Source organism: Mastigoproctus giganteus, chromosome 13, assembly GCF_048544385.1.
Source record: "Mastigoproctus giganteus isolate SK-2022 chromosome 13, ASM4854438v1, whole genome shotgun sequence".
Classification (NCBI taxonomy): Eukaryota; Metazoa; Arthropoda; class Arachnida; order Uropygi; family Thelyphonidae; genus Mastigoproctus; species Mastigoproctus giganteus.
This window is the reverse complement of record NC_143587.1, coordinates 61,884,885-61,899,455: the sequence shown is the minus strand read 5'-3', so window position 1 is coordinate 61,899,455 and position 14,571 is coordinate 61,884,885. Positions and strand designations below refer to the sequence as shown.

At 39.0% G+C, this 14,571-nt stretch overlaps 1 protein-coding gene across 3 annotated transcripts in view; it reads right to left on the bottom strand.

Moving 5' to 3' along the window:
• Positions 1–14,571, bottom strand: part of LOC150076113 (Na(+)/H(+) exchanger beta-like) — a 493,086-nt gene that overhangs the window by 348,462 nt on the left and 130,053 nt on the right. For all 3 annotated transcript variants that reach the window (XM_090387862.1, XM_090387861.1, XM_090387863.1), the window contains exon 2: positions 5,099–5,305. The gene's annotated coding sequence lies outside the window, so the exon portion shown is untranslated. The remainder of the gene's footprint in view (positions 1–5,098; positions 5,306–14,571) is intronic.

The window sequence follows — 14,571 nt, the reverse complement described above, 5'->3', positions numbered from 1 at the left end:
CTCTTTGTTTTACCCTTCAAATCTGTGTCACCTCTATTCGGGGATGAAACACATGTTTGTTTGTTTGTTGTTTGGTTTTTAGGAGCATTAGCAACTAAGGCCATATTGCTCCGGGATATGCGGTGGTCATTCCCTGACCTTTCCGCATCCTCCATATTTGGTGGCGACGGGCTCGAACCCCGGTCTAATCAAGAAGCGTGTGCTATGCACTGCTGCTCCTTCCCACCTGGCTACGGAGGCGCCTGATGAAACACAGTTGAGCTCATTTCATAATGTCGTTAGTTATTATGAATCGTTTTTTTTTTTTTTTTATTTCGATATTAAAAGAAATCAAAATATTCCACGCTGACTGAAATGGTATTAAAATTAATAAGACAGGTTCTATCCATCAGAGAGGATAACATGATGAAGGAAAGAGTTAACTTTTTCGTTAACCATTGATTATTGCTATTACTTTGATAATTATTACAGAAGGCAATTAACAAGAAATAAATCGATTACAGAATACTTCTTCGATAGGAGGGATATAGAAGGCAAATATATGGTGCAAAGTTCCCTAGCTTTTATTTACACGATGCAAAGTTCCCTGAAGAATAGGGTGTGACAACAATTCGTAACCTAACTTGTTGATTGCCTTTGATGGTTATGGTGAGCTCCTTGTCACTGGAGAGCGCATTGTCTTGCACGAAAAGGATTCCTCCTGCTGTTTGGCATTTAATTTCTCATGGGATTTCAGTAACAAGGAAGGATAATATTCAAAAAAATAAATAAATGTACATATATAATAATATTTAAGTTATTACTCTAAAACTTGGATTATATGTAATTTAAACATGGAAAACATGTATATAAATGCTTGTAATTTAAACATGGAAGACATGCATATAAATGATTGTAATTGAATGTCTTGTTTACATTGGAATGGAATAAATTGTTAATAATGGAATAAATATACAGAGTGTCTATAAATGATTCACCTGGTTATAAAGCTCTATTCAAAATTTATTGTAAAAGGTATTGTAAAACGGTGCACTTAAAGCAAATCAAAATATTTTGATTTGCTTTAATTACAATTTTTGATTACAATCGCACTTCAGTAAACCTCCCCAAGGGCACGTTTAGTAGCAAGTATAATGTCAAGACGGTAGCCGATTTCATCCCTTGAGAAGTAGAAATCACTGCACGTTCAATCCGGTCTTTTAACTCTGTGATGTTGTTAACTTTTTTGCATACACCTTGTCCTTTACGCAGCCCCATATGAAGAAATCCATAGATGACACTGAGTAACGGGGCGACCATGGAATGAGACCATTCCGGCCGATACATCGGTTAGGAAACTTTTTATTGATGAAAATCGCGCACATGCAAACTCTTGTGTAGTAGTTCCCCATCTTGCTGATAGAATACATGTGGTTGCAGAACTTCCAGTTGAGGTGCAACATACAATTCGAGCTTATCATTATCATTCGAGCTCATAATTATAATTTGGGGAGTTTACAGTGTATTCGTGGAATCAAAATGGCTCGGTCCTAGCTGAAGAACAATGCGCACCACACGTTTACTTTGGGACTATCATGCTCATGTTCACGAACTGAGTGGGGATTTTCAGATCCCCATACGCGACAATTGTCTGATAACTTTACTAGACAGATGGAATGTCGCAACGACATTTTCCAGGAAGTGCTCATCTTCGTCTGTACGGTTGAGTGTGAACAGCAAATACCTGTCGTTATGGTTTGTCGTGTGGCTTAATTTCCTGGACGATTTTCACTTTTTAAGCATAAAGTTTCAATCTCTTGCGAACCACCCAATGCAGTGTTGCTCGCGGTATTTGCAGCTGAAAGCTTGCCCAGCGAATAGATTTTGTAGGACTTTGGGACACTTCCTGACTTTATCTGCAGATACACTAGGCCTACCTGCTCTTTTCTGGTTGTTCTGTAGGTGGACCTTTCTGGAATTCTCGTTGAAAACGTCCCTTTACAGTCATTGGTGATTTGCTATCCCACAACACGCACATTTCTTTATTCTGTACTGTCGCCATTTTAATGATGTACTGTCGCAATTCTTGCTGGGATCAAGGCAGCTAACCGCATGAGAAAAAAACTCATCGATTTGCTTTGATAATTGCAGTAAACCATTTTAAGATACCCGTTACAATAAAATTTTAATCGAGCTTCGTAATCTGGTGAATAATTTATAGACAACCTGTATATGGTAGGCAAAATCTTTTCAAACACTCTTGTGTGTGGTTCCCAAACATTTCTCTTTTGGAATTTCTGAAATGCACATGAATAAGTCAAAAACAGAGAAAGATGTCGCAATTATCGTCACGTGTTTCATTATTTCCTAAATTTTAAAGTGAGGTTTCTCTGAACTTTAACAAAATAACAACTGCCTAGATTTCATATTACTTTGCAAATATTCTTCTAGGCTGTTAATGAACCATTCATTAAAATTGATATCAAAACTCAGAAAATTTTCCGTGCGGTTTAATGATCCACTAACATCCTTTTCCCTTTTCTATAAGCGGTTTTATATCATTTCAGCGAAATTGTCTTCATATATTTTTATAATTAGCTTGGAATTTCGATTCTTTCATATAATTTTATTTTACAGTATAATAAGTACAGTTACGTGTATTCTCCAACAAATGAAATAAATCAGGCAGAGAACTAGCAAACCAAACTAGCTCCATGAATACGAGGATATACCCATGGTTTTTGCAAAGAGAGAGAGAGCAGCATGACTTTGTTAACGCTTATCCGGATGTTAAAATTATTGAATAGACAGTAATTGAAGTCACAAACGACAAAGATCTGCTTAAAGTGGAATGTCCTGTAGCTATAACCGTACTATGTTTAAATCTTTTTAAATGAACTCATGGATAGTTATTTACTGCATCTGTCAATTCGAATCTGGTTTTTACCGAATTAATTTTACTTGCTCCAATTAACTGTACTCTACACCACCCTAAAAATTCAATTTGCTTGCCTCTATGTACGTATGTATACTTGTCATTTTTGGATTTTTCTAAACAGATTATGATAATACAGTACTGTGTAAGGTTTATTTTTAAGATTTTCAGATAAAAATAGCTTGGATTCTCAAAATTAATTTCGTATAATTATGCAAGTTAACAAATGGGATTAATAAGTTCTCTCTGGTTTTCAAATTAAATAGTAACAAAATATCTTCATTTTATTTTGCATGTATTTTTTTTTATCATGAGAGTTCATTCAGCGAAATTGCCTTCATTATTTTTTTAATTAGCTTAGAATTTCGAGTTACGTGCAGTTGACACCACGAAGAAAGAGTGCCATTGTTGCTTCACGTGAAGAACATCCTTCACAAGGATGTTCTTCCCGTCATATTGCTTATAGAGTGTCTTGTAATCATCCGACAGTGAGTTGGTTTCTTTCCAAACTCAAGAATACTGATTCTGCTGATAGGAAAAAAGGAACCGGACCCAAACGAGTCTCTACGCCAAAACAGGACCGCCTTTTGAAGCGCTTATGCCTTAAAACCGTAAAGCCTCTTTGTCTGAGCTGAAAAGAGAATGGGAAGAACGTACAGGAGTGGTAGCAAGTGCAGTAACAGTCAGAAGACGCCTCTTCAAAAATGGACTTGTAGTCCGTCATCCTAAGAAGAAGCCCCTCCTAACACAAAAAATGAAAAAGGCCAGATTCATTTGGTGTAAGGAGCATGTCAAATGTACCCCCCAGCAGTGGAAGTCAGTTTTTTTTTTCTCGGATGAGAAAAAATTCAACCTGCATGGCTCTGATGGGAGAAAAACGATTCGCTGTAGACGCGGTGAAGAATACCATCCAGACTGTATGGTGTCTACAGTGAAATTCCCTTCCAGCCAAATGATATGGGGGTGCATTTCTTATCGCGGAGTAGGTCACCTGCAGTTTATAAAAGGTTACGTAAATGCCAATGGATACCTGGCTATATTGGAAGGCAAATTGCTGCCAACCATTAGAGACCATTTCAACCTGCCAGGTAACTGCATCTTTCAGGACGACTCTTCTCCTTGTCATCGGGCGAAAAGTGTAAGTAAGCACCTCTATAGTTACTTTAGCTTCATTTCTGCATTAGAGGTTCGACAGTAATATGTTTACATTTGTTACAGGTGAAACAATAGTTGGAAGAACGGCCCATTACAACTGTTAGCTGGCCAGGTTCTCAATCCTATTGAGAACTGTTGACATCGTATGGAATCTGCAGTTGCCAGAAAGAAACCAAAGACCCTTCGTGAACTTGAGGAAGCCATAATTCGTGTTTGGAACCACGAACTATCAGTTGATTATCTTCAGAAATTCATCTTGTCAATGCCTCGACGGTGTGCTGTTGTCATCAGGGCCAGAGGCGGTTCAACTAAATATTAGTTTACACCTGGTGAACTTTTCATTTTTTTTTCCATTTAAAATGATAAACTGAAGCAAATTGAGGGCTTCTGATAACATTTCAGCCATAATTGTCGTGTTTACTAAAACTATTGTATAAAGGTTGCAAATGCTCATTTTGGAATATTTTGGAGCACCTGTCAAATATTACTTAGCTTTGCCTTAACTATTAATATCTTTTGTTTATATTTCTATTTGTGATACTAGTCATTAATGTAACATACCATTGCAAAAAAGGGTTAGAAAGGTGAAATTCCAAGATGATGCACTTTCTTTGAATACCATTGTATATACATTCAATCCATCATATTATTTTAACAGAATAAAATTCAAAATTAAAAAAAAAATAGATAAGTCACTTCTGAATGCATATTTATAAACTTATTTATTGTTTTAGTTATGTTTGTGAAAAAATAAATAAATATTAAATAAATGCCATATTACATTGTAAATTTTATTAAAATATGTTAGGGATAACGCATTTCACCAATTGTATGGCCAGTGCTCAAAACAGAAGGAACTGGAAAGTTGCTGGAGAGGCCTTTATCCTGCAGTGGATTGAAAATGGCTGATGATGATGATGATTTCACCAAACCAAAACAAATTAATCAGCAAAAAAAAAAAAAAAAAAACCTTAACCTATTCATTAACGATAGTATAAACAACTTTATGCTATTGCCACGAATCCTTACCTTTAAATGTGGTAACAACTCTTCTGACAGTTGGAGCGTACTTGATCGACTTAGGGAATTAATCTCTGGCCAAGCGAACGAGCATTCGCTCACTCTACTGTGATGCAGCGTAACATCGCGAACTGTTCCTTTCCCCCTACACCGGCAGTGCTGTTAACTGTCTGAGTACATGGGCTCGTGTAGTGTAACTTCCTGCTTCCGGTACAGCTGAAGGATGGGTAGAAGAGAAAGCCATCAGAACTGTATACATAAAATGAAGACCACACAGACAAAATTAACGAATATTGAACTTAAGGTACGAGGAAGTAGCAACATAGTACATTAATATGTGCCTTCTTCTCCCGCGCTGTAAGAACTTCGGAGCGAAAAATTATTTACGGTTTGTAATCTATGTCTGGGGGAGATTATAGTGAAATTTCTAGAGCGTAACATTACAATTTCTTGGCGAAAACAACAAAAAAAAGCATTCCAGAAAAATAAAAAAATCAACACTTGAGGAATTCTTAAAGTTCAGTCATTTAAAAAATATAATTAAAAATTCCAAAATTTATACAAATCTGTTGTGCATAATTACAGTTAAGTACATATACGAGTCATTTTAAAAATAATATTTAGTATTTATGAACTCAAAATAGATAACACTCTAGTTTATCCTACTTGCATATTTATTCGAAGTTTGTTTGCTTGCTTTTGGAGATTTTCGCCCGTGTAGCTAGCACAGTGGTTATAATTGGCGTCCTTCCACACCACGTGGAAAAGTTTTTGGTTTGAATCCCATCTAGACGGGAGGAATATGATAAGAATATTTCATTATACACCCCCTTCTTGAAGCCAAGCTTGATTCAGACAGTGTTTCTCTAGACGTTTCGAGAATAGGGAAAATGTGATGAAAAGAAAGTGATGGATAATGGAAGGTTTTCTTTATATTTAATTTTAAAATTCATAAAGACTTTTAAAATCTTTGCATGCAGAAATGGACGGTATTCAAAAGTACCATCGAGTAAAACAATTCAAGATTGTTATGCAAAAATGGAGGGTATTGTTAAGGAAATATTTTTTTCGCAGATACACGACTGGTTTAGTGGAAAAGGGTTTGATGAAAAAGTTCGGTGAATGATTAAAATTAACGATGAAAAATTTATTGAAGTGATAAAATCCTTGAAGACATCTCGTAACTTATAATTCTTGATTGCGTAATGGTTGTGAAAAGATTGTGAATGTGTCTTACAACACCTTTTGAGCATTCACACATTGGGGTTTAAATTGTTACGCGCCAGGATAGCGGAAAGTTACTTGGAATGGACACTTGGTTTCTTATTTGTCGTGTACCGAATATGACGAAATTTTGTTGTAAACTTGGAAAGTTACTCACGGAAACACATTAAATCTTCGCTAAGTTTACGGAAATTATGCTGTAATGGGGGAAAAAGAAAAAAAAAACATTTTTATTTTTTTTCCGTCATCGCATTTTTTTTTTCAATCAAAGGTTTCGTGAGGGAAATTTTGAAGATGAAGAAAGAAGCGGTCGCCCATTAACATCCCGAAACGATCAAAACATCGATCACATTGACGATTGGCCATACGAGAAATTGCTGAGAAGCCGTCTCTTGCATTTGTTTCGGTTCAGGCCATTTTGACCGAAGAAATGGGTATCAGGTGAGTGAAGAAAAACCATAGCTGTTCGAGCACGCTGTGTGTTTGGGGGGGGGGGTCTTGCATTTTTAGTAAAAATTATAACAGGTGATGAGCCTTGGGTTGTATGGATTTGAACTAGAGACCAAGGTTAAAAACTGCCAGTGAGAAAACAACATCGCCACCATGGCCAAAAAAAAAAAGTCGCGGCAGTCTAGATCACATGTGGACGATCATGCTTATTGCATTTTTCATAGCGAATTGATGGCACTGCCAGAATTCGCTCTGCCAGGTGTCACAGTTAATGCAGCCTACTACCACCAAGAAGTTGTAAAAAAACAGTTGAGAGACGCAATCCTCTATAAAACGATCCGAAAAATGGTGAAACGAATGTTTCCATGTAATACGTCACTCGCCGTATTACATGGCAATTTTCGATGGACAAAAACATTCCTGTCGTACCGCTCCCACCTTAATCGTCTGATTTGGCACTATGCGATGTTCGGCTATTCCCAAAATTAAAACAGAAAATGAAAGGAAAAGAATTTTAGTCAACTTAAGAAATCTAATCAAATACTACGGCCCTCCTAAATGTTCACAAAAGAAGACTTTCAAAAATGTTTTCATCAGAAATAGGTACAATGGAACAAGCGTGTAGTTGCAGGAGGTTATATTGAAGAATATTAACGTAAAAATGATAAGCGTTTTTGATACAAATGTCTCAAGAATACATCTGTGTATAAGAATATGAATTCGAAAAAAGTTTATACTTTTCTAATCGACAGCTTGTTTCTCCAGAGGGATAAACTTCTAGACCTTATGAAATTATATTAAAAATCTTATCTGCATCAAAAGCTTATTATACTCACTTATTTCAGCGTCGACTGCACCAGGACCCTGAGCTCATGAGGGCCAAAAAAAAAAAAAAAAAAAAAAAAGAGAGTTAATACTTTGTGTTCAAACGTTCAAACACTGCCCAATCTCGTGAAGATACGGATTGACTGCAACTTAATCTGTGCCTTGGTGGATTCCAAAAGTGAAATTTAATTAAATGCAGTGATTGATCACAACTCTATTAGTTGAATATAGGAAACGTTACAAACTGCAACCAGTAATGCTGACGAGGTGTTAACTGCCACCTGCATACAAGCAAAAATTAAAAATAAAAATTCAGAAATAAATAAGTAGAAACCTACATTCACCAGGGAAGTACTAAAAAGAAAATTTAGGGGAACTACAGTGACTTTAACTTTCTTTCATTTTAGGTTTTTCTTCTTTAGTGGGTGTGTACATTTTTTTCTATTAGCCCATTTTCCAATAGGGTAATTTTTCCAGTAGCAGTTGCGCAATATTTTAAGTGGGAAACCGTGCTGCTGTGCTTCCCTGTGGAGTGTAAGGTTTTTCTTGTTTATTTATTTCTGAAATTTTTATTTTTTAATTTTTGTCTGTGTTCAGCATTACTGATTGCAGTCTGTTACTGTCTCTTCAACCTAGTTTTTTTATTTCAAAAAATCATTATTTTATTTTCAACTTTAAAAAATTGTAATTATTAAAGCTGTTAATTGATATTAAAGATACTCTAGCTCTGCACCTACCGAGAATCTGATGTGTTGTTTGGTTTTTAGGAGCATTAGCAACTAAGGCCATATTGCTCCGGGAATATGCGGTGGTCATTCTCTGACCTTTCCGCCTCCTCCGTATTTGGTGGTGACGGGCTCGAACCCCGGTCTAATCAAGAAGCGTGTGCTACGCACTGCTACTCCTTCCCACCTGGCGGCTACGGAGGCGCCTGCCGAGAATCTAAAACGCGTTCAGCTATTATTATATTTTAAGTCAACAGATATAACGGTCTTCTGATACTTTGAGAAGATCATTCTCTAATTGGGGGAAGTAGGGGGGATAAACATCAACAGTTGAACTGAGTGTTTTTGAACATGTAACCACGAGAAAGCCAAAATTGCAAATTTATCATAAACCCACTGAGCTTATGTTAAGAAATTTGTTGCTTGGTCCTTTCTTCGGTACAAATTGTGCACCACTATTGAAGAATCAGTTTTTTCAGCATACAGTTGCTGACCAGTGACTGTTACGAACTTTCAAGGCTTCGTGTGTTAAAAGAATTATTCTAGGTCATCTAGTGAATCGTGGCTAAAAACAGAGCTACTGGTCTTCTTCTTCCTAGGAATGGTGGGGGGAGTATAGTAGCTGCGGGGTGACGTGCTTCAACGGTTAAACTAATTGTTCTTGAGCATGTAACCCCCATCCCCACCTTACAGGTCCTGCAGTACGGACAAGATTGCATTAACAATAAAACACAATGACGGACAGTATTGGCAGGAGCAGATTGGACTACTAGGACAGCGGAATTTCTCGGTGGATCCTCATCCCCCTCCCTTGTTCGTAGTCTCCACGTAGCAAGACCTATATACACAATAATACCAGAAGCTTTAAACTTCGTATCTTACCTCATTCTGAAATTTATGAAAATATCACTGTAAAAAGATATAAAATTATGACGATGTTCTTGACTTTGGGATTTTCGACGCATTGTTTGCTTGGTCATAATTAGGATTGGTAATGACCATATGGTGCAAGGAAACTCAAGATTTATGCTGCACCATCCAAAAAAAAAGGAGTAAAATAATAATAAAGGAAAAGAAAGTAGAAAACCTATGCATTTCCCTCCTCTCTTAGGTAACTATCCACCTGACCTTTGAATTTCCCCAAACTGTCATCCTCGTGTAACTTATTCCGTAACTTGAATTTATGGACCCTAGTTCCAGAATCATTTATAACCGTGAAAATTTCGTTCTCATTCAATTTGCTTTTGCCTCTCAGAGCCTTAAACACCTCAATCCAGTATCCTCTAAGGTATCTAGTTTCCAAGCTGTGAAACCCATATATTCGAAGTCTTTCCTCATATGGGTCGATCTCATCAGGCGATTTACCCGTATTTGGACCCTTTCAAGAAGCTCGATGTCCTTTTTTTGGTGCGGTCTCCACACTTGAACACAGTATTCCAAGTATGGTCTAACAATAGCCTTATATAGTGGTATTATAATTCTACTAGCAAATGCTCGATAAGTCATCGATAGGACACCATGGACCTTGTAACAAATCTACAGTGCTCGGAGAACTTCATGTCTGACCGTATTGTAACTCCTAAGTTCAACTCCACCAATTGTATGAGTTATTTTGGGGTTACTGTTCCCCAGGTGTAAGACCTTGCATTTTGAAGAAGAAGAACTCTTTATTGCATACAAAAGGCACACGCCGTACAGAATACCCTTCACAGCTACAAGCCAGGGGTTTACAGTAAAGGCTGATACAATGTAATAAACAAGGATGAGGTAGGATGGGAAAAAAACAATATTATTACTAATTATACAAGTGTAGGATTAAACATTGGAGAAAAAATGACAAATTTACATATGAAAATACTGTATTATACACAACGGCATGTTATCAAGTTAAATTATTCTCCAGGGAGCAGTCCTTTTACAGTGATGGAGTGATCTGAGCAGGCGCAGAAAGTTGTAACAGTGTAGTGATGGATCCATGACAGTGATGGATAGGTCCTCGGGAGCAGGTTCTAATATCATGTGACGTGGTCCTGAGAAGGAAGTCAATAGAGTAAGTTCTGCCTATATTTTTTATCGACTGCGAACTTGTAGAGGTCGCCGTCCAAGGAGTGCATGAACTGCAGCATTTGCACTGGTAAGAACCGATCAGATAACTTTAAACGGTTTGGGGTGGCCTAAAGGACTGGACTGGCCCTAAGGCTTGGTACTGGGATTATCCACCTGCAGTTAGCCTAGAAGTCTGGTAACGAAATAATGCCAACCATCACTTTTACAGCAAAGACGATTCTTCTCTCATGGAAAATGGCAGGAAGACATCTGATGTTTGGAGCTGCCGCCATTTGGGTGGTCCTTGTTGCAGGGAGGCGGAGCCGAAATTTCCATATGGCCCACTTCAGTAGCTAAAATTCGCCCGCGAAAATCCGTCTCAGATGCGTTGTGGCAGTTGAGGTCCAGACTTCTTCTCCATAAAGTATGATCGGATAGACGATCATACTTCTGTTTGACGTCTTAATATATCTGCACCCAACAGCCTGGTCATGGACATGCATAAGTTGTTGCTTAAGCATCCACCGGAGTCGACAGAACTTTATTTTCAGGGTCTATGTGTGGTAGACAGGAGAGCTTCTGGTCAAAAATAACGCCCAGATCGGTGTGTTGCTGAACAGCAGAAATTGTGGATTCTCTTAGATTGGGTTGCACCATTGTTGGGTTCCGTTTGAGCGAGAAAGTCAACTGTTTCGACTTCTGAGGAAGGCCGAAACTGGAGAGGAAAGCCTCGAGGTTCTGGATTTTCTGTAGGATTAAGGCACTTGTGTAGTCAGCAGTGTTTCCGTAATTAATAGCAGTGAACAGCTTTATATAATAATAATAATAAAATTCTTTATTAATAGAAATGTAGGACACGATTCCCGCTAGAGGCAACCAGAGGAATCTTACAATTAACTGTACACATTACATTCAGTACATAAAAACTACGTGAGTACACAGCAAATACATAGAATACATAGGCAGTGCAATGTACACAGCTAATATTGCAATCAATGGATTTTATAGTTATTATATGCAAGCTACAACACACTGTGACAGTCCGGAAACTTTCACTGGGAGTTGACTATTGCGCTGACAATTGCAGGAATGCTCACTGCACTTCACTATGGATTTGCGCTTTTCTTCTCTGTAGGCAGAATCTCTGAACCACACATCCAAATCAATGTTTGCGGAGTTCAGCGCGCCGATGATGCTGTTCGGGAAGTGTCGCTTGAAGGTCGAGAATAGAGCTTCTGTGGGTTAGAACAGAGCACTGGACGGTTTCTGAGGGCTCTACCAGGGATTTTCCAGCCTACGATTTCCCAGATATTAAGTCGAGAGCAGCAGAGCACTAATTGTGAGCTTTTTCGCATATGCTAGGTGCTGGGCCGGGGTGTATCTCAGATTTACGCAGAGCTGTGATTTTGATGTTGTATAGGGTAGGTGAGCCCACTTTAGGACCCAGAATTCCAGACCCCAGAGTATCTTCGGACTGGACATAGGAGCAGCCGACCAAACTTCTATACCATAACTGATGATAGAATTAAAGTAGTAGAGGAGAAATTTTCTGGCCGTTTCCTTGTTGTGCGCTTTACAGAGATCAAGTTTCATACCCCAGAAAGCCCGTAATGCTCTTGAACGCAGTTGTTGGATTTGTTCCTTATACGTTAGGTTTTCGTCCATTACCACTCCTAGGAATTTTACCGAATGAGTGGCGATGAGAACATGCCCCGCAATGGAGGGCCGCAGAGAGGCTGCTGGATTGAGGTCTGTTTGTGCTCTTGGTGAGAAGATAATATATTTAGACTTTTCAGGGTTTATTTTAAGCCCAAAATAAGTAGCGTATTCACAGAAAGATTACAGATATTTGTTCAGGTAGGATAGAGTTCGATAATTCCGCTACCTGGTCCGGTGAGGTGTTAGCCGAGCTTGAGATGTAACATACAATGTCGTCGGTGTAGGCCATAAACGCAGATATTTCATTCATTAATGGAATAAATATTGATGAAAAAAGCTCATCAGCGAAGGTGATAATATCAGTTCGGCTCGTCACGAAAGGCAGAAGAACAGCTGAGAACAAGATACCAGAGAGGACTTCACCTTGTGGGACTCCAGCTGCAATAGTTCTGGTGTTGCGCCGATTGGCATCGCGAACAATAATAGTCCTGTTCTCAAGCATTGTCTAAATAAACCAGAGCACGTCTCCACCAATGAGGTAATACCCACTAGTAGCCTTGCCAACGCGTGAACGGATGCGGAATCAAATGCCGCCTGGACGTCAATATAAGTAATCGTGATTTCCGAACCGTGCTCAAATGCCTCAAGAATCTTAGTAGTGGTGCTGACTAGATTTGTAGCGGTGGATCTTGACCGGGTGGCATAGTGAATCTGCGGTGGCTGATGTGGCATTATTTGGGCGGTTAACGTTTTCAGAAGAGTTTTCTCAAAGGGCTTTAATAGGCTTGATGGAGAAGAAATCGGACGAAAGTGACAGGACTGAGGAGTAGAGCGCATTTTTGGCAGCGGTCTTACTAGATAGACATACCATATAGGAGGGAAGAATTTTTGATGAAGGATTTTGTTAAATAACGACAGAACGGGATCAACAATAAATGTATTCAGGCATTTCAGAATAAACTGAGGAATACCGTCGGCGCCGGATGTGGCTGTATGTGCTAAGCTATTTATGGCATCAATCAGCTGATATTTGATGAGTTGAACTGCATTTAAGCGATCTGTTGAAATCGGATTGATTGAGAATTCCATCGGTGCAGTGGATTCTAGCTGAGCCTCGAACCTAGTTATATGGTCTAGCCAACTGCTCAGATGGAGAGTCGATGGCGTCCTCTGATTTGCTTCTATTGAAGGGCTTCCCCTCATTTATGATAGCCACTAGGTGAAGTTTCATCGCCTTCCTCTTTTCCCTAATAAAAAGCGCCGTAGCTCGGGAGAATGCAGTTCTGTCCGAGGGTGAGCCGGAGTTTTTCCACTCTTGTGCATGTTCTGTTTGACGTGGAAGCTTTCAGAGACTTTTGAACTCCACCTGGCCCTTGAATGCTCTGTAATGGTTAGCTTCTTCGTTGCAGGCAGCATAGAGAGAGATAGTAGCCATCCATCTTGTGATTAGGTTAATCCCGAGTTCGGGGTCGCATTCCTCAAGGACATCCCATGGGATTCCTTGGGCCGCATAAACACACCTTTCAAGATTGAAGTATTTTGGCGCTGTAATTGTTTTGGCTGTGACTTTCCTCCTGCCAGAAGTGATGGACATTTCTGTTTGCACAGAGAGAATGATGGGGTTATGATCAGACTGTATGTTGCTTGTTGGGCTTTGGCTAGCTACACAATTTTCTGACGCGAACGCGAGGTCCAATGTGCTTTCGCCCCTCGTGGGTGGTGTGCTCACCAGTTTAACACCTAATGTGTCTAGACGCTGACTCAGTCTTCTCTTGAAGCTCCCCCAGAGTATTTGGGAGATTGAAATCCCCACAGACGACGTGCTTCAGTGATGAATGGAGATGGTTAAGCAGCCAATTGAGCAGTTCATCAACTACTTTTGTGTCTGGAACTGGTGGGCTATATACTGCCACAATGTCGAGAGAAACGTTCTGGCTGTCGTTGTTTTTAGGTTTTAGTGTGACTAGAACTGCCTTGAAAGAATTAGACTGGCTCGATACTGAATGGAGGATTTAAAGCATAGCTGCCACTTTTCTGACAATCCCTGAAGTCAATCTAGGTCACTCTGAAGAAGCTCTCCTTGGCGGTGATCATTAACTACTCTGCCGATGTTTACAACATCTGCAAATTTAGACACGACTCCTATTCCTTCATCGATGTCATTTACGAAAATAAATCAAAACCAACAGTGATCTCAATATTGATCCTTGGGGAACAACTCTTCCTATAACCCAACCTGAAGAATAACTATTTATCACAACCCTCTTCCTTCTTCCTTCTTCCCTGAAGCCATCCTGCTATCCATCTAAAGATTTTGCCTGTGATTCCAACTTGTTCCAGCATATAAAGTAACCGCTCATGACGAACCGAGTCAAATGCTTTGCTGAAATCTAAATAAGCAATGTCGAAATTATTCCCTAAATCCAGCTCATGAGTGACCCTGTCAAAATAGCTAACCAGGTTTGTTAAACATGACTTTCCCTTTACAAAACCATGCTGTGTATCCTTCAGGTTACACAGCATGGTTTTGTAATTATCCATTTCTGTCTAAAT